This window comes from Piliocolobus tephrosceles, chromosome 12 (assembly GCF_002776525.5).
Source record: "Piliocolobus tephrosceles isolate RC106 chromosome 12, ASM277652v3, whole genome shotgun sequence".
Classification (NCBI taxonomy): Eukaryota; Metazoa; Chordata; class Mammalia; order Primates; family Cercopithecidae; genus Piliocolobus; species Piliocolobus tephrosceles.
The window spans coordinates 92,590,937-92,613,334 of NC_045445.1; the positions used below are offsets into that span (position 1 = coordinate 92,590,937).

Here is a 22,398-nt window from a genome sequence, read left to right on the forward strand (position 1 = left end):
TTTCTTTTATTACAATTCAGAGGTAGAAGTTTTATTTTCTATATCCCTGGTAATTATTATAGTCTATTAATTTTTTTCTATAACCCTCTAATTCCTGAAAAATTTATGAACTATATGAAATATTGAAAGCTGCTATCTAATGTTTTTCCAATTTACTTGTATTTTTTCACCATAATATTTATTACTGTTTTTAATTAGGATATTCTATTTGTTTAATACTAAGCATTTTAGAAGGAAAGTAAAAAATTATAAAAAAACAGGAACACTAACCATTTTAGTAAGAAAAAAATAGTTAAGATGTAAAATAATATGATGAGGATTAGCATAAAAAGATGTAGATTCCATGAAAAAATTGACAGCAAGGTAAAGAAAGTGTACTGGAAACTTAATTCTTTTCTTGGATTTGACCTTCCTCTCTTTTCTTATATTTTTCACTAAAATAAATGAACAAATAGACATAAACAAATGAATAAATGTAGGAAGAAGGTCATATTTCAACACCAATTTTAGTAAAGCTTTATATATATGGAGTTCTTATAAAATATTTACTTAAAATTCACAGTTTACTACATGTAATCATATAGATCTAACACAGCACTTAGAGACAAACTTTATTGGGGCCTTAATGGATTTATAGGAATATAAAGTTATACAACAAGAACTGGATGTCACCAAAAGAGAGCACTGGTCGGCTGCTGCAGGACCATCTCACAGGCATTATTTGCTTTGGTAAGTTCACCATGATCCAGGCCATGGCCTTAAATCACAGAGGTCTTACAACCCGATCTTGCCCATGTCTTAGAATTCACCGAAATTCAAGAAGTGAAATCATGCTTGTTCAAAGACTGAAAGATACAGAAAGAGAACAAAAGTTTATTGAGTTATAATGAGAAATTCCATGATCATACAGATCAGATACGTCTGTTGAGCAGAAAACACCCCACTTTCCCTATTAATCAGGTTAAAGAGAATGCAAAATTATTAGATGAGTGCTTAATAAATATTAAATCAAAGGCATACAATGCTGATAACCTGCATCTTGTTGGTATCTTATGTATTTGAATGCAAAATAATTTATGTGTTAGGTGGACTAGATGTTTCTATTATCCTAGGCATATTTCTCCCCCAAAAAGTACAGGGATGTCTACTGCTGTTACTCATGTTTTATTAGGCTTCCAAAACTGATCAATCAGCCTCACTGTTCCCTCATAGCCCCTTGACAAACTGCTATATTCCTTGGAAATTTTATATTTATTTATTTATTTACACAAATAATACATGAATAAATACATGAATAAAATCTAACTGTATATAATTCAAACAACATAGACAGAATTCTTCTTACTGCTGAACTTTTACCATTCCTCAGTCTTTCTCCTGTTTCCATAAGAAAACATAGGTATCACTTCTTTCTAGACCTTTTTATTTCTATTTAAATATACACATACATAGTATTTATAATTATATAATAATTTAGATTTGGAGTTTATGATATAAATTAGATCATCCTAGCATACATTTCTGCAATTTGTTTTTATTTTTATAAATGTCTTAATAATTTTTAATATAAAAATAGATCAGTCTCAATATTTCAATGGTTTCAAAATATTGCATTGTATTACAGTATAATTTTAAAATTATTCTGTTGAAAGATAGTTAATATGATTGCAACATTTTTATTACAAACAATAAAGCCAATTTGTTCATATGTAGAATTATTTCCATATATTCTACAAATAAAACACAAGTCAAAACTTACAAACATTAAAATTATGATACAGATAAAATACTTTAGAAATGTATAATTTTATAGAATATAGATATTTAACCAAATCCTTTCTAAAACTGAGAATTCTGGAGACTTTCGATTGTGGCAAATATGATGACCTAACATTAAAGTCAACTATATTTATTATTATTATTGGCCATATATTTTTGTCTTCTATGAATTGCCTGTTCTTTGACTATATGTCTATCCGGCTTTGTTTCTGTATTAACATAAAGAAGTGTATTATATATTCTAGGAATTAATGACATCCATTAACTATCTTTTAAATGGAACCATATTGTATATAAATAGCCTTTAAGTTTATTTATGATGTTTTTCTTCATATAAAGTTTGCATGTTTTATAAAAGAAAATTGTATTTAGAAATATAATACAAAGGCATTAAAATGAGGAAAACAATATAAAATGTATAAAAGAGAGGATTAACAATTTCTTCCAGAAAAACAATTCTAAATCTATGGAAGCTAAAAGATGTTAAAAGTATGGAATAAATGCCTAATAATTTTTTCCATAACCAATCAAAGACATATATACTTACCAACATGTAACTCTTTCTGTTTGTTGTTACACAAAATAAGTTTGTATTATACACATTACTCCAGACATGTTTTATTTATTTAATAATATCTCATAGTAACCACATAAACTTAAATATTTTTAAAATATCTGCACAAAATTCCACCAGATGGGTCCACCAAAACATAGTAATTCTCAAAATGAACAGAACTGAGACAGTTTCCAATTGTTTTCACAAATATGCAAATATATTCTCACCCGGTATAATAAAAAAGTTAAACAATTTGTGGATTACTATTTCAAATGTTGCAGTAAACAATTTTTCATACACCAATGTAAGAAAGACAAGTTAATCAAAACAGGAGCCTGTTGTCATACTTTAAATTTCTACAAAGGATAAAGAAAATGTGGCATAGGTTTGATTTATTGTACCTTAATAGAATTATAAAAGTGGACAATTTTTTAAGAATTTAGTAATCCAAAATTTCTTAGTCATGATTATCTCCTCATTTTGATGCAGAAAAATAAAATTTCATTGAAATGAATCTTTATAAAGGGTCATTGTACATGAATGATTTTAATCATCTTTGCAACATAGGTTTAAATCTCTTTGCCAGATGCTATACTGTGTTTTGGTTTAAAATTAAGTGTTTTTAGCATTTTCATTAAAATATTTTCATTATCAAAGTGTAAAGAATTTATTTATTTATTTATTTTTATTATTATTATACTTTAAGTTCTAGGGTACATGTGCATAATGTGCAGGTTTGTTACATATGTATACTTGTGCCATGTTGGTGTGCTGCACCCATCAACTCGTCAGCACCCATCAACTTGTCATTTATATCAGGTATAACTCCCAATACAATCCCTCCCCCCTCCTCCCTCCTCATGATAGGCCCCGGTGTGTGATGTTCCCCTTCCCGAGTCCAAGTGATCTCATTGTTCAGTTCCCACCTATGAGTGAGAACATGCAGTGTTTGGTTTTCTATTCTTGTGATAGTTTGCTAAGAATGATGGTTCCCAGCTGCATCCATGTCCCTACAAAGGACGCAAACTCATCCTTTTTTATGGCTGCATAGTATTCCATGGTGTATATGTGCCACATTTTCTTAATCCAGTCTGTCACAGATGGACATTTGGGTTGATTCCAAGTCTTTGCTATTATGAATAGTGCCGCAATAAACATACGTGTGCATGTGTCTTTATAGCAGCATGATTTATAATCCTTTGGGTATATACCCAGTAGTGGGATGGCTGAGTCATATGGTACATCTAGTTCTAGATCCTTGAGAAATTGCCATACTGTTTTCCATAATGGTGGAACTAGTTTACAATCCCACCAACAGTGTAAAATTGTTTCTGTTCTTGCAATAGTTTGCTGAGAATGACGGTTTCCAGCTGCATCCATGTCCTTACAAAGGACACAAACTCATCCTTTTTTATGGCTGCATAGTATTCCATGGTGTATATGTGCCACATTTTCTTAATCCAGTCTGTCACTGATGGACATTTGGGTTGATTCCAAGTCTTTGCTACTGGGTATATACCCAAAGGTTAAGAATTTATTGATGATTTTCAAACTTTCCTGATTTCTCAGAAAGATCTATTTAAGCCAAGTCATATACTCTATAAAATCATGAATTTATATTAAAATGAGTTGATTTATCACTACTTAAAGAATAAATTTCTCAATGTAGTAAAAATTGTGTATAAGATAAGGCAGAAGCATAAAAAGTATTATAGAATGAGGTAAAGGTTAAATATATATTACAAAAATATATTCTCTATTAGCTATTAATGACACATAAAATATGACATTTCTTACTATCACATTTGATCAAATTAAAAAAAAAGAAATACCCCAAAATATGATCAAGAGTCTAAGGTGAACAGCAAAAGAAAAGATGTGGTTCACTGCGTGCAGTGGCTCACGCCTGCAATCTCAGCACTTTGGGAGGCCGAGGTGAGCAGATCACGAGATGAAGAGATGGAGGCCATCCTGGCCAACATGGTGAAGCCCCATCTCTACTAAAAGTACAAAAAAATCAGCTGGGCATGGTGGCATGCACCTGTATTCCCAGCTATTCAGGAGCCTGACGCAGGAGAATCGGTTGAACCTGGGAGGTGGAGGTTGCAGTGAGTCGAGGTCACACCACTGCACTCCAGCCTGGGCAACAGAGTGACAGTCCCTCTCAAAAAATAATAATAATAATAATGTGGTTCATAACTTGGGTCACTTAAACAATAAGCAAAAGAAAATTAAAACATACAATGCAAAAGAGAAATGATCTTTCCAAAATAACAACTTAATAATCCCTCATTGATACATAATCAACTTTAATAAAACTAAGTTTCTTAAATGCCCTGAAAAGCCATGAAAAAAAAATTAGAGTAAAATAAATGGAGAAAAGTGTTTCATATAACACTCAATAAAGCCATTCAGTGACCACTAAAAAACAACTCAATAAAAAAAGACTCAAAAACCACGAAATTAAAAGAAGATAAAATATCACTATGAATCCACCACTGGGAAGAAAAATTCATCACCTAAAATGACTACATTTGGTTCAGAAAAAAATGATAGAAAGAAAATACAAAAATCAATTACAATCTGAAAGTACTAAATAAAAAAGTAAAAGAAGAAATTGAAAAACATGAAAGAAAAAAACTGAAACTGATACCAATTACGTTAAAATCAATGTAAAGCAGTGGACGTAAAAAAAGAAAAACAAAAAAAAAGACAAAAGAATCAGACTGAGAAGAAGCAATGACAATGAACAGGAGTGGCAAAGAGATACCAGTGACATCCCCATGAGAAAACATACAACCAAGAAGCTTTGTGACAATGGGATCCTTTCTGAGTGTAAGTTTTTAAGCAGTTTGACCAAGGAAGCTCCAGTTTCACACCCACTGCTGGGGCCTATCTGATAACAGACTTCCTGCATTCATTCTCAAAGGAAGGCCCAAGTTACCCCATCAACGGCATGACGACCCAGTCCTGGAGACAGAAAAGCACGCCCATCACAAGTGGTGACTTGGAGCCTGTATGGGAGAGTTTATGGGCAGTCTTATGCCTGTGGTGGTGCGTTTACGTGCATGTCTGTGTGGGGGAACACTTGGGCCCACACCCTTGTGCCCGTGTGAGGTTTCTTGTGTCTCTGCTTGTGTGCTTGTGATTAAGTTTCGGGATGTGGAGTCCCTTCGGAGTGCGTGTGTGTGTCTCTGCCTGTGGTCTGTGGGCATCTGCCTGTATGAGTGAGAGTGGGCAAATGGGCACGTGGCAGAGACAGCCTGCCTGTACACACTGAAATGTGAATCATTGTTGTGTTCACATGGCTGGACTGGAAAGAAAGGCAACAGGACACAAATTGTCAAGGCTCCCACTGGCTCAGGATTGGACATTTACAGAGTCCACAAGGAGAATGGGGACAAACAATGAGCCAAGAGGTACTCGAAAATCCATGAATTCATGATGACATTGAACTTAAAAGTAACACCTGGGTGGCTCTCTCTCTCTCTTTTTTTTTTTTTTTTTTTTTAATACTTTAAGTTCTAGGGTACATGTGCACAATGTGTAGGTTTGTTACATATGTATACATGTGCCATGTTGGTGTGCTGCACCCTTTAACCTGTCATTTATATTAGGTATATCTCCTAATGCTATCCCTCCCCCCAACCCCTACCCCACAACAGGCCCTGGTGTGTGATGTTCCCCATCCTGTGTCCAAGTGTTCTCATTGTTCACCAGAGAAACTGAACTGGTGACTTTCATCTCTGCTCCTTTAAGTACAAAAGGGAAGCCTCCCTCCAGGCCTGGTGCTGCAAGGGGACACACCCATCACCAATGAGCAGAAGAAGCAGCAGTCTGGACAGAACATTTGTCCCGCAGAGAGCTGAAAGTGAAAGGAAAAAGGAAGAAGAACAAAGAAAGAGAAGGAGAAAAAGAACAAGTGGCAGCTTCATGCCACCACAGCTGTCCTGAAGGATCTAGTTCAGGGATATATCACTGCATGATGACATACACAACAAGTGGCAAAGAAACACGAGTGACATCCGGGTGAAAAGACACACCACTGAAAAGCTTCTCATCGATGGGGTCCTTTCTGAGTGGGATCAAGGGCTCTGATCTACAAGTAGGCCTCTAGGAGCAAAAGAGAACAAAGGTGCAGGCAAAATCTTGCCCTCTGAATGTCATCAACACACTTCAAGTGGCCACCAAGTCCCTGGTACACAAGACCAAGAGAGGGAAGGACCCTGGAAATGGGAGGAGAGATGAAAAGGGGGAGAAACCAGACCCCAAGAAAAAGAGATAATCAGCCACCCGTGGCAAATAGGGAGAGAGGGCAGAAAGAGGAAGGGGATTCTGATTATGCACTTCAGGGGTCAGACAGGGTCCATCTAATTTTCTTAGGAAAAGTAAGCATGTTCTCCCTGGTGATGTGCCCGTGCCCACTCGACCCTCCCCAAACCACAAGTGGACTAAAAGTAAAGACAGTGAAGATAAAAAAAAGTGGGAGGCTGGCAAGATGGTGGAATAGGAACAGCTCCAGTCTGCAGCTCCCAGCAAGATCGACGCAGAAGATGGGTGATTTCTGCATTTCAAACTGAGGTACCAGCTTCATCTCACTGGGACTGGTTGGACAGTGGGTGCAGCCCAAGGAGGGTGAGCCAAAGCAGGGTAAGGGTGTCACCTCACCAGGGAAGTGCAAGGCATCAGGGCATTCCCTCTCCTAGCCAAGGGAAGCCATTAGGGACTGTACCATGCACTCCAGCCGAGATACTGCACTTTTCCCATGATCTTCACAACTCGCAGACCAGGAGATACACTCAGGTACCCATGCCACCAGGACCTTGGGTTTCCAGCACAAAACTGGGTGGCCATTTGGGCAGACACCAAGCTAACCACAGAAGTGTTTTTTGTTTTTGTTTTTGTTTTTGTTTTCCATACCCCAGTGGCACCCAGAAGTCCAGTCAGACAAAACCGTTCACTCCCCTGGAAAGGAGACTGAAGCCAGGTGGCCAACCAGTCTGGTTCAGTGGGTCCCAACCCCATGGAACCCAGCAAGCTAAGATCTACTGGCTTGAAATTCTCGCTGCTAGCACACCAGTCTGAGTTTGACTTGGGATGCTGGAGCTTGGTGGGGGGAGGGAAATCTGCCATTGCTGAGGCTTAAGTAGGCAGTTTTACCCTCACAGTGTAAACAAAGCTGCTGGGAAGTTTGAACTGAGTGGAGCCCACTGCAGCTCAGCAAGGCCACTGCGGCCAACCTGCCTCTCCAGATTCCCTCCTCTCTGCACAGGGCATCTCTGAAAGAAAGGCAGCAGCCCCAGTCAGGGACTTATAAATAAAACTCCACCTCCTTGGGACAGAGCATCCGGGGAAAGGGGCAGCTGGGGGTGCAGCTTCAGCAGACGTAAACGTCCCTGCCTGGTACTTCTGAATAGAGTAGCAGATCTCCCAACACAACATTCAAGCTCTGATAACGGACAGACTGACTCCTCAAGTAAGTCCCTGACACTCATGTATCCTGACTGGGAGACACCTCCCAGTAGGGGCCGACAGATACCTCATACAGAAGAGCTCTGGCTGGCATCTGGCAGGTGTCCTTCTGGGACAAAGTTTCCAGAGGAAAGAACAGGCAGCAATCTTTGCTGGTCTGCAGCCTCCGCTAGTGATACCCAGGCAAACAGGGTCTGGAGTGAACCTCCAGCAAATTCCAGCAGACCTGCAGCAGAGGGGCCAGATTGTTAGAAGAAAAACTAACAAACATAAAGGAATAGTATCCACATCAACAAAAAGGACATTCAATCAGAGACCTCAGCTGATGATCACCAACTTCAAGGACCAAAGGTAGATAAATCCATGAGAATGGGGAGAAACCAGCACAAAAAGGCTGAAAATTCCAAAAACCAGAACACTTCTTCTCCTCCAGAGAATCACAACTCCTCACCAGCAAAGGAACAAAACTGATAATGAGTTGGAAAAATGAACAGAAGTAGGCTTGAAAAGGTGAGTAACGCTGGGCGCAGTGGCTCAAGCCTGTAATCCCAGCACTTTGGGAGGCCGAGACGGGTGGGGGTCAGGAGATCGAGACCATCCTGGCTAACATGGTGAAACCCCGTCTCTACTAAAAAATACAAAAAACTAGCCGGGTGAGGTGGTGGGCGCCTGTAGTCCCAGCTACCCGGGAGGCTGAGGCAGGAGAAAGGCATAAACCCGGGAGGCGGAGCTTGCAGTGAGCTGAGATCCGGTCACTGCACTCCAGCCTGGGTGACAGAGCGAGACTCCATCTCAAAAAAAAAAAAAAAAAAAGAAAAGAAAAGAAAAGAAAAGGTGAGTAATAACAAACTCCTCCAAGCTAAAGGAACATGTTCTAACCCAATGCAAGGAAGCTAGTTTAGATGAAAAAAGGTTAGATGAATTGCTAACTAGAATAACCAGTTTAGAGAGGAAGATAAAGAACCTGATGGCACTGAAAAACACAGCATGAGAACTTTGTGAAGCATACACAGGTATAAATAGCTGAATCAATCAAGCAGAAGAAAGGATATCACAGATTGAAGATCAACTCAATGAAATAAAGCAAGAAGACAAAATTAGAGAAAAAAGAGACCAAAGAAATGAGCAAAGCCTCCAAGAAATATGGAACTATGTGAAAAGACCAAAACTTCATTTGATTTGTGCACCTGAAAGTGACGGGGAGAATGGAACCAAGTTGGGAAAGACTCTTTACGATATTACCCAGGAGAACTTCCCCAACCTAACAAGGCAGACGAACATTCATATTCAGGAAATACAGAAAACACCACAAAGATACTCCTTGAGAAGGGCATAATTGTCAAGATTCACAAGATTCACACCAAGACACATAATCATCAGATTCACCAAGGTTGAAATGAAGGAAAAAATATTAAGGGCAGACAGAGAGAAAGGTTGGGTTAGCCACAAAGGGAAGACAAACAGAATAACAGCAGATCTCTCGGGAGAAATCCTACAAGCCAGAAAAGAGTGGGGCCAATATTCAACTTTCTTAAAGAAAAGAGTTTTCAACCCAAAATTTCATATTCAGCCAAACTAAGTTTCATAAACGAAGGAGAAATAAAATCCTTTACAGACAAGCAAATGCTGAGAGATTTTGTCACCACCAGACCTGCCTTACAAGAGCTCCTGAAGGAAGCGCTAAACATGGAAAGGATCAACCAGTACCAGCCACTGCAAAAAAATGCTAAATTGTAAAGACTATCAACATGATGAAGAAACTGCATCAATTAACAGGCAAAATAACCAGCTAGCATCATAATGACAGGATTAAATGCACACACAATAATATTAACCTTAAATGAAAATGGGCTAAATGTCCCAAAGAAAAGACACAGACTAGCAAATTGGATAAAGAGTCAGGACCCATTGCTGTGCTGTATTCAGGAGACCCATCCCATGTGCAAAGACATACATAGGCTCAACATAAAGGGATGGAGGAATATTTATGAAGCAAATGGAAAGCAAAATAAAGCAGGGGGAAAAAAGCAAAAAAAAAAAAAAAAAAAAAAGCAATCCTAGTCTCTGATAAGACAGAGTTTGCATGAGAAAAGATCAAAAGAGACAAATATACATGCACCCAATACAGGAGCACCAAGATTCATAAAGCAAGTTCTTAGAGACCTACAAAGAGACTTACACTCCCACACAAAAATAGTGGGAGACTTTAACACCCCACTGTCAGTATTAGACAGATCAATGAGAAAGAAAATTTACAAGGATATCCAGGACTTGAACTCAGCTCTGGACCAAGTGAACCTAATAGACATCTACAGAACTCTCCACCCCAAATCAACGGAATATACATTCTTCTCAGCAGCACATTGCGCTTATTCTAAAACTGACCACATAGTTGGAAGTAAAACACTCCTCAGCAAATGCAAAACGGAAATTATAACAAACAGTCTCTAAGACCACAGTGCAATCAAATTATAACTCAGGATTAAGAAACTCACTCAAAACTGCACAACTACATGAAAACAGAACAATCTGCATCTGAATAACTACTGGGTAAATAATGAAATGAAGGCAGAAATAAAGATATTCTTTGAACGAATGAAAACAAAGACACAATGTACCAGAATCTCAGGGACACGTTTAAAGCAGTGTGTAGAGGGAAATTTATAGCACTAAACGCCCACAAGAGAAAGCAGGAGAGATCTAAAATCAACACCCTAACATCACATTTAAAAGAAACAGAGAAGCAGAAGCAAACAAATTCAAAATCTAGCAGAAGGCAAGAAATAACTAGGATCAGATCAGAACTGAATAATACAGAGACAGGAAAAACCCGTCAAAAAATAATCAATGCATCCGGGAGCTGGTTTTTTCGAAAAGATCAAAAAAATAGATAGACCACTAGCCAGACTAATGAAGAAAAGACCGAAGAATCAAATAGATGCAATAAAAAATGATAAAGGGGATATCACCACTGATCTCACAGAAATACAAACTACCATCAGAGAATACTATAAACATCTCTATTCAAATAAACTAGAAAATCTTGAAGAAATGGATAAGTTCCTGGACACGTACACTCTCCTAAGACAAAACCAGGAAGAAGTCAAATCCCTGAATAGACCAATAACAGACTCTGAAATTGAAGCAGCAATTAATAGCCTACTGACTAAAAAAAGTCCAGGACCAGAGAGATTCACAGACGAATTCTACCAGAGGTACAAAGAGGAGCTGGTACCCTTCCTTCTGAAACTATTCCAATCAATAGAAAAAGAGGGAATCCTCCCTAACTCATTTTATGAGGCCAACATCATCCTGATACCAAAGCCTGGCAGTGACACAACAAAAAAAGTGGATTTTAGGCCAATATCCCTGATGAACATAGATGCAAAAATCCTCAATAAAATACTGGCAAACTGAATCCAGCAGCACTTGAAAAATCTTATCCACCACCATCAAGTTGGCTTCATTGCTGGGATGCAAGGCTGGCTCAACATATGCAAATCAATAAACGTAATCCATCACATAAACAGAACCAATGACAAAAACCACATGCTTATCTCAATAGATGTAAAAAAGGCCTTTGACAAAATTCAACAGCCTTCATGCTAAAAGTTTTCAATAAACTAGGTATTGATGGAATGTATCTCAAAATAATAAGAGTCATTTATGACAAACCCACAGCCAATACCACTCTGAATGGGAAAAAACTGAAAGTATTCCCTTTGAAAACTGGCACAAGACAAGGATGCCCTCTCTCACCACTCCTATTCAACATAGTGTTGGAAGTTCTTGCCAGGGCAATCAGGCAAGAGAAAGAAATACAAGGTATTCAATTAGAAAAAGAGGAAGTCAAATTGTCTCTGTTTGCAGATAACATGATTATATATTTAGAAAACCCCATCGTCTCAGCCCCAAATCTCCTTAGGCTGATAAACTACTTCAGCAAAGTCTCAGGATACAAAATCCATGTCCAAAAATCACAAGCATTCCTATACACCAAGAATAGACAAACACAGAGCCAAATCATGAGTGAACTCCCATTCACATTACTACAAAGAGAATAAAATACCTAGGAATCCAACTTATAAGGGATGTGAAGGACCTCTTTAAGGATAACTACAAACCACTGTTCAATGAAATCAAAGAGGACACAAACAAATGGAAGGACATTCCATGCTCATAGATGGGAAGAATCAATATCATGAAAATGACCATACTGCCGAAGGTAATTTATAGATTCAATGCTATCCCCATCAAGCTACTCCTGACTCTCTTAACAGAATTAGAAAAAAAAAAAAAAAACTACTTTAAAGTTCATATGAAACCAGAAAAGAGCCCAAATAGCCAAGACAATCCTAAGCAAAAAGAACAAAGCTGGAAGCATCACGCTACTTGACTTCAAACCATTATAAGGCTACAGTAACCAAAACAGCATGGTACTGGTATCAAAATAGATATATAAACCAATGGAACAGGACGGAGGCCTCAGAAATAACACTACACATCTACAGCCATCTGATCTTTGACAAACCTGACAATAGCAAGCCATGGGGAAAGGATTCTCTATGTAATAAATGGTGCTGTAAAAACTGGCTAGCCATATGCAGAAAGCTGAAACTGGAACCCTTCCTTACACTTTATACAAAAATTAACTCAAGATGGATTAAAGACTTAAACCTAAGACCTAAAACCATAAAAACCCCAGAAGAAAACCTAGGCAATACCATTCAGGACATAGGCATAGGCAAAGATTTCATGACTAAAACACCAAAAGCAATGGTAACAAAAGCCAAAATTGACAAATGGGATCTAATTAAACTAAAGAGATTCTGCAAAGCAAAATAAACTATTGTCAGAGTGAACAGGCAACCTACATAATGGGAGAACATCTTTGCAATCTACTCATCTGACAAAGGGCTGATATCCAGAATCTACAAAGAGCTTAAACCAATTTACAAGAAAAAAACAATCCTATCAATAAGTGGGCAAGGGATATGAGCAGAGACTTCTCAAAAGAAGACATTTATGCAGCCAACGAACATATGAAAAAAAGTTCATCATCACTGGGCATTAGATAAATGCAAATCAAAACCACAATGAGATACCTTCTTATGCCAGTTAGAATGGCGATCATTAAAAAGTCAGAAAATAATGGATGCTGAAGAAGACGTGGAGAAGTAGGAACGCTTTTACACTGTTGGTGGGAGTGTCAATTAGTTCAACCATTCTGGAAAACAGTGTGGCGATTCCTCAAGAATCTAGAACTAGAAATGCCATTTGACTCAGCAATCCTATTACTGGGTTACATACCCATAGGATTATAATACCCAAAGGATTATAAATCATTCTACTCTAAAAAGACATGCACACATATGTTTATTGCAGGACTGTTCACAATAGCAAAGACTTGGAACCAACCCAAATGCCCCTCAATAAGCTGAATAAAGAAAATGTGGCACATATACATCATGGAATACTATGCAGCCATAAAAAAGGATGAGTTCATGTCCTTTACAGAGACATGGATGAAGCTGGATACCACCATGCTGGATACCACCATGACACAGGGAGGGGAACATCACACATCGGAGTCTGTCAGGGGTTGGGGTCTAGGGGAGGGATAGCATTAGAAGAAATATCTAATGTAGGTGACGGGTTGATGGGTGCAGCAAAACCACCATGGCACGTGTATACCTATGTAAGAAACCTGCATGTTCTGCACATGTACCCCAGAACTTTAAGTATAATAATAATAATTTTAAAAAGTGAAGGGAGAAAAACTTCAAAAGTACGCAAAGAATTAGAGTGAGCAATGAGAATGAGAGGGAACTGGAATGCAGAGTGTCAAAAGTAGACAGGTAGTAGCCCAAGTGGCCTCCTGTGGCCTCACAGAGGAGGAAGAGCCATCAGCCAAGAGAAAGAGTCAGCCCCTTAGTCCCAGGTCTGCACCACATTAGCACAGAGGCCTGGCAAGCCTGGAGGCTACCCTGGTCCCCACTGCCTCCACCACTGCCCCATCCTGCACCCTCTGCCAGCAAATATTGGAAAGCCACACAGATAGGGACAAGAAAGATGAACAAAAGAGTACCTGGAAGCTGAAGAACCCTGCCCACTTAGAGTTGCCTAGACAATGGGATCCAGGTTTTAGGGGAGGTGCCTGGGCATACTACGTTTTTGAGTGACTGTGAGTGAGGATACATGTATGTGCCTGAGGATGTATGGAAGCACAGATAAAGCAGGAAAAAGGTGAGATGTGATGGGAATTAAATGTTAAAAACGAGGACCTCTGACATTCAGACTCCCAATGCCACCCCGAATAACTCAGTCCAGATCTTCCTGCATTTTCCCTATGCAGATACTAGAGGTGCCCCATGGTGATTACTACACGTGAGAAAAAGATCCACATTAGTTGACAAGTGACAGAAAGGGAATGATTCCTGTTCCATGGTAATGCTGCCCTTCTTCCTGGAATGCTCTGAGAGTGCAAGCCCATGCATGAAACCAATGTTCGTGAGAGTCGGTCATACACCTCTGAGTGTGGGGACCATAACCCGTGGGGTGAATTTTCTCTCCTATGAAGCTCTGCATGTTCCCAGTGCGGCCTACACTTCCAGGAAGACTTGTAACAAGTAAAGAAAGAAAGACAACATTTGCAATATTTTGAGAGGGTTGTGTTCCATGCTGCTCTCCAGTCCCTGAGAGGCATGCCTAAGACATGCAACCTTTAGAGCAATGAGGCCACAGCTTTGCATCTCAACAAGCATTCTGTATGAAGGACCCATGCCCAGCTTTTCCATTTTTGCCTGGAGACCCAAAAGGGGTGGCATAATTTGTCCTCCACTGTCTCATCCATTTTCTGGGCTGAATGTCTGAAAAGCAATGGAATTCAGCTTGAGGAGCCCAGAGAGATCTGTATCAAACCAAGGAACAGCCACCTCACCACCTGCAAAGACACGCCAGCCTCAACCTTCACTTCCATGCCCAGCACAGGAACACAGAGGAGGCCCAAGTGAAAGTGAGCATGGCTGGGGCCTGGCTTCCCATGTATTTGGTAGAATGACCAAGATGCCTAGGGAACTAAGTGGTGAGCCACCACATTCAGTGAGCACGCATGCTCCACCAGCCATGCCAAGTGGCTCTCTGTGGGACAGCTTCCTGTGGAAGCCACCCAGAATACCCCTCCCACTCCTGGGCATGGATGAGTGCCTGGGCTCCAGTGAGAAAGGTAACTGAAGGCCTGGGACAAGTGTCCAATCCGTCGAGTCTCATCCTGACAGACACCCAGCCCGACTCCCTTCTGTTAGAAGGATCAACAATCTATGGACGCCTGTTGGACCTGGTTGCTTTTGATCCAAGCTTTTGTCCCTTCCCCAAGAAAGAGTGTGCTGCCTAATGACAAGTGTGCTGCGCACAAGCAGGCAGCCTGGTCTCCTTATGAGGCTTGTACAAATTCAGAGAAGTAATCAGCAGTGGCCCACAAGCAGGCCCACGCACTCACACACCCCTTCCACTGTACCTTCACACTGCCCCCAGTGTGCCCTATCCCCACCATGCCACAGTCCCAGGGGTGGGATTTCTTGAGGATAGGCTCCTCTAATTCACTGGGACCCCTGCCCGATCATCCAGAGGGAAGGAGGGAGGCAGAGAGCCTTCCCATTGTTGCAGGTTTCCCCAAAGAGACCACGTGGGTGGGGAGTCCTGCTGTAGGTGAGGTGAGGGCTCCTTGGCCGGTTTCTTTCTTTGTTTCTTTTCTTTTTGTTTCATTTTGTTTGATTGTTGTTTGTTTTGTTTTGTTTTGTTGGAAGCAAAAGGAGAAAGAGAAAGGCAAGGGAAATAAGTGACTGCCATTTCTGGAGCCACACTGCCATCCAGAGGCAGTTGTTTCTGAACACGACAGGCTGGGAACACTTGCCTTCTGACAGGCACAGACTTCAACGAGAATATGTCGGGCTGGGTGGACTCTGACTAAGCCAGGGTTTCCCCCTTCGCGGTTCCAAGGCCTTGAAGGACGTGTGCCTGCCATTTGGACCCCATGGAGAAGCAGCTAATCTAGAGGCCCAGGGACAGAGCAGCCAGGCAGCCCCAAGACCTCAGCTCAGGCGGCGGAGGTGCCCCGGCAGCCATCTTGAGGTGGGCTTAAGGGAAGCCACTGACTACTGACGGCTGAGACTGGGGTAGTTTACACGAGTCTCTTTTGTGGGGAGTTCTGGGGTGCTCTTGCCTGCAATCACGCTGGGGCCAGAGGTCCCCTGTCCTCCCAGTGAACCAAGGAGCTTTAGGGTGCTGTGCGCGGGACGACTCCTGCCCGGCAATTCCTGGAGATGGACAGGGGAACCCATGGAGGGCTGCCCCTTCCTGCCCTTTTTTCGGAGAGGGGTATGGAGCCCGGGCGCCATCCTGGTAATAAGAAAAGGCAAAGGGCCAGCCACGAGTTCCTCTCTCGTCCGGCTTCAGCCTGGGGGCCCCACGCCGCCACCATCTCTTTCGTGCTCCCGGGATTTCGCCAGCACTTAGTGCCCAGCTGCCTCCAGTTTCCAGAAATAGATTCCGCTCGATGGCAGTATGGCTCTACAAACACGAACTATAAGCTTAACTCTGCCCCTCCAATCCGACAGCCTCCACCCTTTCCAATGTGAAAAAAGAAAAGGGAAAGAGAAACAAAAAAAGACAGGGAAGACAAAAGGGAACCAGCCACCTGCTCTCAGGTTGACCACCAAACTTAAGGGACCCTATGACCTAGGACCAGTAGGCCCGAGACACTGCGGGAATCCTCTTTATGCAGCCAGCCTTTGCTTTTCCTTTGGCCCTCTCCAGGTTTCATGGCTCATGCTCATGCAGAAAAATAGAAAACAAATGATATGTAATCATGGCCACTGGGAAACCACAGGAAAACTGGGATCATGGGGCTGCCGCCCCAGGACAAGGTGCTGGTCACCCAGTTGAACTGCACAAGGTTTTGCTGCAGGACTGGTGGCTCTCCCAGGGCCTGGAGCTCCAGGTAGAGTTTATCACCTTGGCACATGGAGGTCACCAAAATGGGCTAACGACTCAATAGGCAGTCACAAGGCACGTGGAAGGAGTCTCCTTCAGAGGGGATACTCAGCAACTGACTCAAGTTGGACTCTGTGCAGGCTGTCCTGGCTTTCACACAGGGTGTGAGGGGGAAGGGGGTGACTTAGGGGAGCTGGTGAAGGCCACCACGCAACACAGATTCCCATGGCATCACAGAGGGCCAAGGGTCCCAAGGGGACTCTCTGCCTCTACCCAAAGTGTGGTCCCTTTTTAAACAGGTTGACCCAGGAGGCTCCATTTTCACACTGGCTACTGGGGCTTATCTGATAACAGACTTCCGCATTCATTCTCAGGAGAAGGCCCTAGTTGCCCAATAAACAGCATAGTGACCCAGGCCTGGAGCCACGAATCCTCATCCATAATCCATTGCCTGTGGCCGACTGACAGCCTTTATGGGAGAGTTCGTGGGCAGTCTCGTGCCTGTGGCGACGCATGTGTGTGTGCATCTGTGTGGGAGAATGCTTGGGCCCACAACCCTGTGCCTGTGTGAGGATTTGTGTGTGTGTGCATGTGTGTCTATGAGTTTGTGCGTATGTGCGTGTGCATGTGTTAGTGTATGTGTTTGTGTCTGTGTATCTCCCTGTGCATGTGTGTTTGTGATTATATTTGTGGTTGTTGGGGGGGTTCCCTTTGAGCGCCTGCGATTGTGTCTGTGTCTGTTGTCTCTGGGCACCTACCTGTGTGAGTGAGAGTGGGCAAATGGGCATGTGGGAGAGACAGCCTGCCTGTACACACTGAAATCTGGATCGTTGTGTTCACATGGCTGGATTGAAAGAAAAGGGAAAGGGGGACAACATGCTGAGGCTTCTACTGGCTCAGGATTACACATTTAGAGCATCCACAAAGAGAATAGGAAAGAACGGTGAGCCACGAGGAACAGGTTAAGGAGTGGGTTCATGGTGACATTTCATGAAAAGTAACACATGGGCATCTTTGTGGAGCACCAGAGGGACTGAACTGGTGACCTTCATCTCTGCTCCTTTAAGAACAAAAGTGAGGCCTTTCTCACTTTCATTCTGCAAAGGGGCATCCTGCATCACCAGGAGCAGAGGAAGAAGCAGTCTCGGTGTAATGCTTGATCCACCCAGAGCCAAAAGGAAAAGGAAAAAGAGAATAAGAAGAAAGAGGAGAAAAATGAGAAGGAGAAAGAGAAGAAGGAGAAGAAAAAGACAAAGAAAAAAGAGGAGGAAGAGGAAGAAGAACCAGAAAGACAGCAAGAACAAGAAGTGGCAGCTTCATACCACAGTAGCCGTCCTGAAGGATCTAGTTCAGGGGTGTCTCACTGCATGGTGACATACACAACAAGTGGCAAGGAGAAACCAGTGATGTCCCGGTGAAATGACACAACACCAAGAAACTTCTTGTTGATGGGTTCTCTTCCGAGTGGTATCAAGGGCTTTGATCTACAAGTAGGCTTAGAGAAGCTACAGAGGACAGAGGTGCAGGCTGAGCCATGCCCCCCAGATGTCATCGCACTGCAAGGGGCCATAAGCTTCTAGTCTACAAGGCTTAGGCAGGGAAGTACCCCAGAAATGGGTGGGAGGAGAGATGAAAAACGGGGAGGAAATGGATACCAGAGAAAGGAGGTAATGAGCCACGTATGGCAATACTGAGAGAAGGAAGATAAGGGAGGAGGATGCTGCTTACACCCCCAGGGATCAGCCAGGGTCCTTCTGATTCCCTTAGGAAAAGTAGGCTTACTCTCCCTAAGGACATTCCTGTGCCCACCCGACCCTGATTTTGCAGGCTGATCCTGACCTCCCCAAACCAGAAATTGATGAAAAGTAAAGACAGTGAAGAAGAAAAAAGTGAAGGAAGAAAAACTACAAAAGTACACAAAGAATCAGGGTACACAATGAGGATGAGAGTGAACTGAAATGCTGGATGTCCCAGGTGAAATGCTGGATGTCCCAGGTGGAAAATGGCCTTTTGTGCCATCATACAACAAGAGTCACCTGCCAGAAAAAAGCATCAGACGCGGCCGGGCGCGGTGGCTCAAGCCTGTAATCCCAGCACTTTGGGAGGCCGAGACGGGCGGATCACGAGGTCAGGAGATCGAGACCCTCCTGGCTAACACGGTGAAACCCCGTCTCTACTAAAAATACAAAAAAAATTAGCCGGGCGAGGTGGTGGGCGCCTGTGGTCCCAGCCACTCGGGAGGCTGAGGCAGGAGAATGGCGTGAACCCAGGAGGCAGAGGTTGCGGTGAGCTGAGATCCGGCCACTGCACTCTAGCCTGGGCGACAGAGCAAGACTCCGTCTCAAAAAAAAAAAAAAAAAAAAAAAAGCATCAGACCCTTGGGCCAGGGTTTGTACTGGGTCCACACAGAGGCCAGTGGAGTCAACAGACTGCCCTGCTCCCCACTGCCCCCACCCCCACACCATCCCACACATTCCACCAGCAAATATTGGGAAGCCAGACAGAAAGGGAGAACAAAAATGAACAAGAGAAAACTGGGAATCTGAAGAACCCTGTCCATTGAGAGTTACCTAGATGTGGAGAGCTGAGTGTGAATGGAGGTGCCTGGGCAGACACCTTTTAGTGAGTATTGGTGGGGATACATGTATATGCCTGAGAACATATAGAAGCACAGATGAAGACAGGAAAAAAGTTAGATGGGATGGGAGTTAAATGTTAAAAAAAAAAAAAAGGACTTCTGACACTCAGAGTCACCTTGCCACCCCTAAGGACACGGTCCAGATCTTCCTGCATTTTTTTCTTCCTATGTTTTCCCTAGGCAGGCACCGGTCTCCTTCTGAAGAGGAGAAGAATTCATAGAAGAATCTGCAGTGGCCCACACACAGGCCTAAACACCCACACACCCCTCCCACCATACCCCCTCACACTGCCCCCAGTGCTACAAATCCACAGCAAAAGTGGCTCCTCTGGATTACTGGGACCCCCTGCCCAGAGAAGAATCCAGAAGGTACGAGAGAGGCAGAGATCACTCCTACTGTTGCAAGTTTCCCCAAAGTAACCACATAGGTGGGGAGCCCTGCTGAAGATGAGGTGGGTGCTCCTAGGGCAGTTTCTTTGTTTCTTTGTTTTTTGGTGTTTGTTTTGTTTGGTTGGCAGCAAAAGGAAGGAAAGAAAGGCAAAGTGGAGGAAGGAAAAGGGGTGATTGCCATTTATGGAGCCACAGTGCCATCCAGAGGAAGGTGTTTCTTAACATGACAACAAGTTGCAAGTACACTTGCCTTCTTCCAGGCACAGATATCAATGAGGATGTGCTGGGCTGGGTAGACTAGGCCCAAGCCAGGGTTTTCCCTACCGGGGTTCAGAGCCCTTAAAGAAGTGTACCTGCCATTGGAACTCTGAAGAAGCAGCTAATCTAGAGGCCTGGGGACAGAACAGTCTGGCAGCCCCATGACCAGTCAGCCCAGTGGGCGGAGTTTCCCCATCTTGAAATGGGTTTAAGAGAAACCACTGTTCACTGATGGCTGAGAGTGGGGCCATTTACTCTGGTCTCTTTTGTGGAGGGTTCAGGGGTGCCCTTGGCTGGGACCACGCAGGGGCAAGGGGCACCCTATCTTCCCTGGGAACAAAGAAGTTTTGGGATGCTGGGGTGGGGCAACTCATGCCAAGTAGTCTCTGGGGGCTGCCGGGGAACCCATGGTGGGCCACCACTGCCTGTTCATTCTTACAAAGAGAGCTGTGGAGCCAGGGCACTATCCTGGGAATGAGCATAGACCATGGGCCAGACAGGAGTTCTCTCAGTTTTAGACGGGGGGCCCCACACCAACATCTGTCTGGCATTCCTGAACTTTCCTCAGCACATGAGATCAAGTGCCTCCCATTTCCAGAAACGATTTCCACTTGATGGCAGTATGGCTCCACAAATGCCAAGTACAATTGTAACCCTGCTCCTCCACTCTGAGGGCTTCTGTCTTTTCCAATGTGAGAAAAGCAAATATGAAGGAGAAAGAGAAAAAGACGGGGGAGAGAAAAGAACCAGCCACCTGGTCCCAGGTTGACCACCAAACTCACAGGTCCCAATGACCAAGGACCAGTAGGCTGGAGACCCTGCAGGAATCCTGTTTAGACAGGCAGTCTTTGCCCTTCCTTTGGCCTTCTACAGGTTTCATGTCTCCTGCTCCTACAGAAAGTAAAAGACAAATGACACATAATCATGGACACTGGGACACCACAAGAGACTTGGGATTAAAGGGCTGCTGTTCCAGGCAAGGTGTTGGTCACTTAGCTGGCTTACACAAGGTTTTACTGCAGAACTAGGGGTCCTCCCAAAGGCTGGAGCTCTAGGTAGAGTTTACCTCCTTGGACTGGCAGATGGAGGTCACCAGAACGGGCAGACTGTTCAACCGGGAGCCACAGGACCTGAGGCAGGTGTATCCCTTAGAGAGTACACTCAGCAACTCATGCAAGTCCGATGCTGCACAGGCTGTCCTGGCTTTTACACAGTCAGGGGTGGAAGGATGGTGGCTTAGAGGGACTCAAAAAGGCCACCACACACTACAGATTCCCATGACATCACAAAGGGCTAAGGCTCACCAACAGGACTCTCTGCCTCTACCTGAAAGGGGAGTCCGTTTTTAAGCAGGTTGACCCAGGACACTCCAGTTTCACATCCACTGCTGTGGTCTTTCTGATAAAAGAATGCCCACATTCATTTTCAGGACAAAGCCAAGTTGCCCAATCAATGGCATGAGGACCCAGGCCTGAAGCCAGAAATGCTTGCCCATAGCCCATTGTTTGTCAGCGATTGAGAGCTTGTATGAGAGAGTGCATGAAGTCTCATGCTGTGACTTTGTGTGTTTGTTTACCTCTAAGTGTGAGAATGCTTGAAGCCGAACCCCTGTGCCCATGTGAGGTTACCTGTTTATTTGTCTGTATTGTGTGTGTGTGACTTTGTGTGTCAGTGTGCCTGCATGTGTGTGTCTGCATGTGTGTTTGTGTCTGCATCTGCATGTATCTCCATGTGTGTATGGATTTGTAATTTCATTTCTGGTTGTGGGGTTTCTTGTGAGTGCATGCATGTGTTCTGTGTCTGTGTTCTGTGGGTTCCTGCTTGTGTGAGTGAGAGTGGGCAAATTGGCATGTGGCAGTGACAGGCTGACTGTACACACTGAAATACGTATCGTTTTGTTCACCTGACTTGACTAGAAGGAAAGGCAATGGGGGAACAACATAACAAATTGCTGAGGCTCCTACTGACTCAGGATTACACATTTAGAGAGTCCACAAGGAGAACAGGAAAGAACGGTGAGCGATAAGGTACTACGTACAGGGTGTGTTTGCCATGATATTTCACTTAGAAGTAACACGAGGGCAGCTTTTTGGTGGAAAAGAAGGACTGAACTGGTGACGTTAATCGCTGTTCTTTTAAGAAGAAAAGTGAAGCCTTTCTTGAGGCCTAGAGCTGAAGAGGGACATCCCCCATCACCAAGGAGAAGAAGAAGCAATCTGCTAGAACACTTGAATGCAGAAATCCGAAAGTGAAAAAGAAAGAAAGACAGAAAGAAAGAAAGAAAGAAAGAAAGAAAGAAAGAAAGAAAGAAAGA

General features: G+C 43.0%; 1 protein-coding gene across 2 annotated transcripts in view; it reads right to left on the reverse strand.

Annotated features, from left to right (window-relative positions):
* Positions 1-487: 487 nt before the first annotated feature.
* The window catches only part of NBDY (negative regulator of P-body association), an 89,080-nt gene continuing 67,169 nt past the window's right edge, over positions 488-22,398 (reverse strand). For both annotated transcript variants that reach the window (XM_023202134.1, XM_023202133.1), the window contains one exon: positions 488-845. The gene's annotated coding sequence lies outside the window, so the exon portion shown is untranslated. The remainder of the gene's footprint in view (positions 846-22,398) is intronic.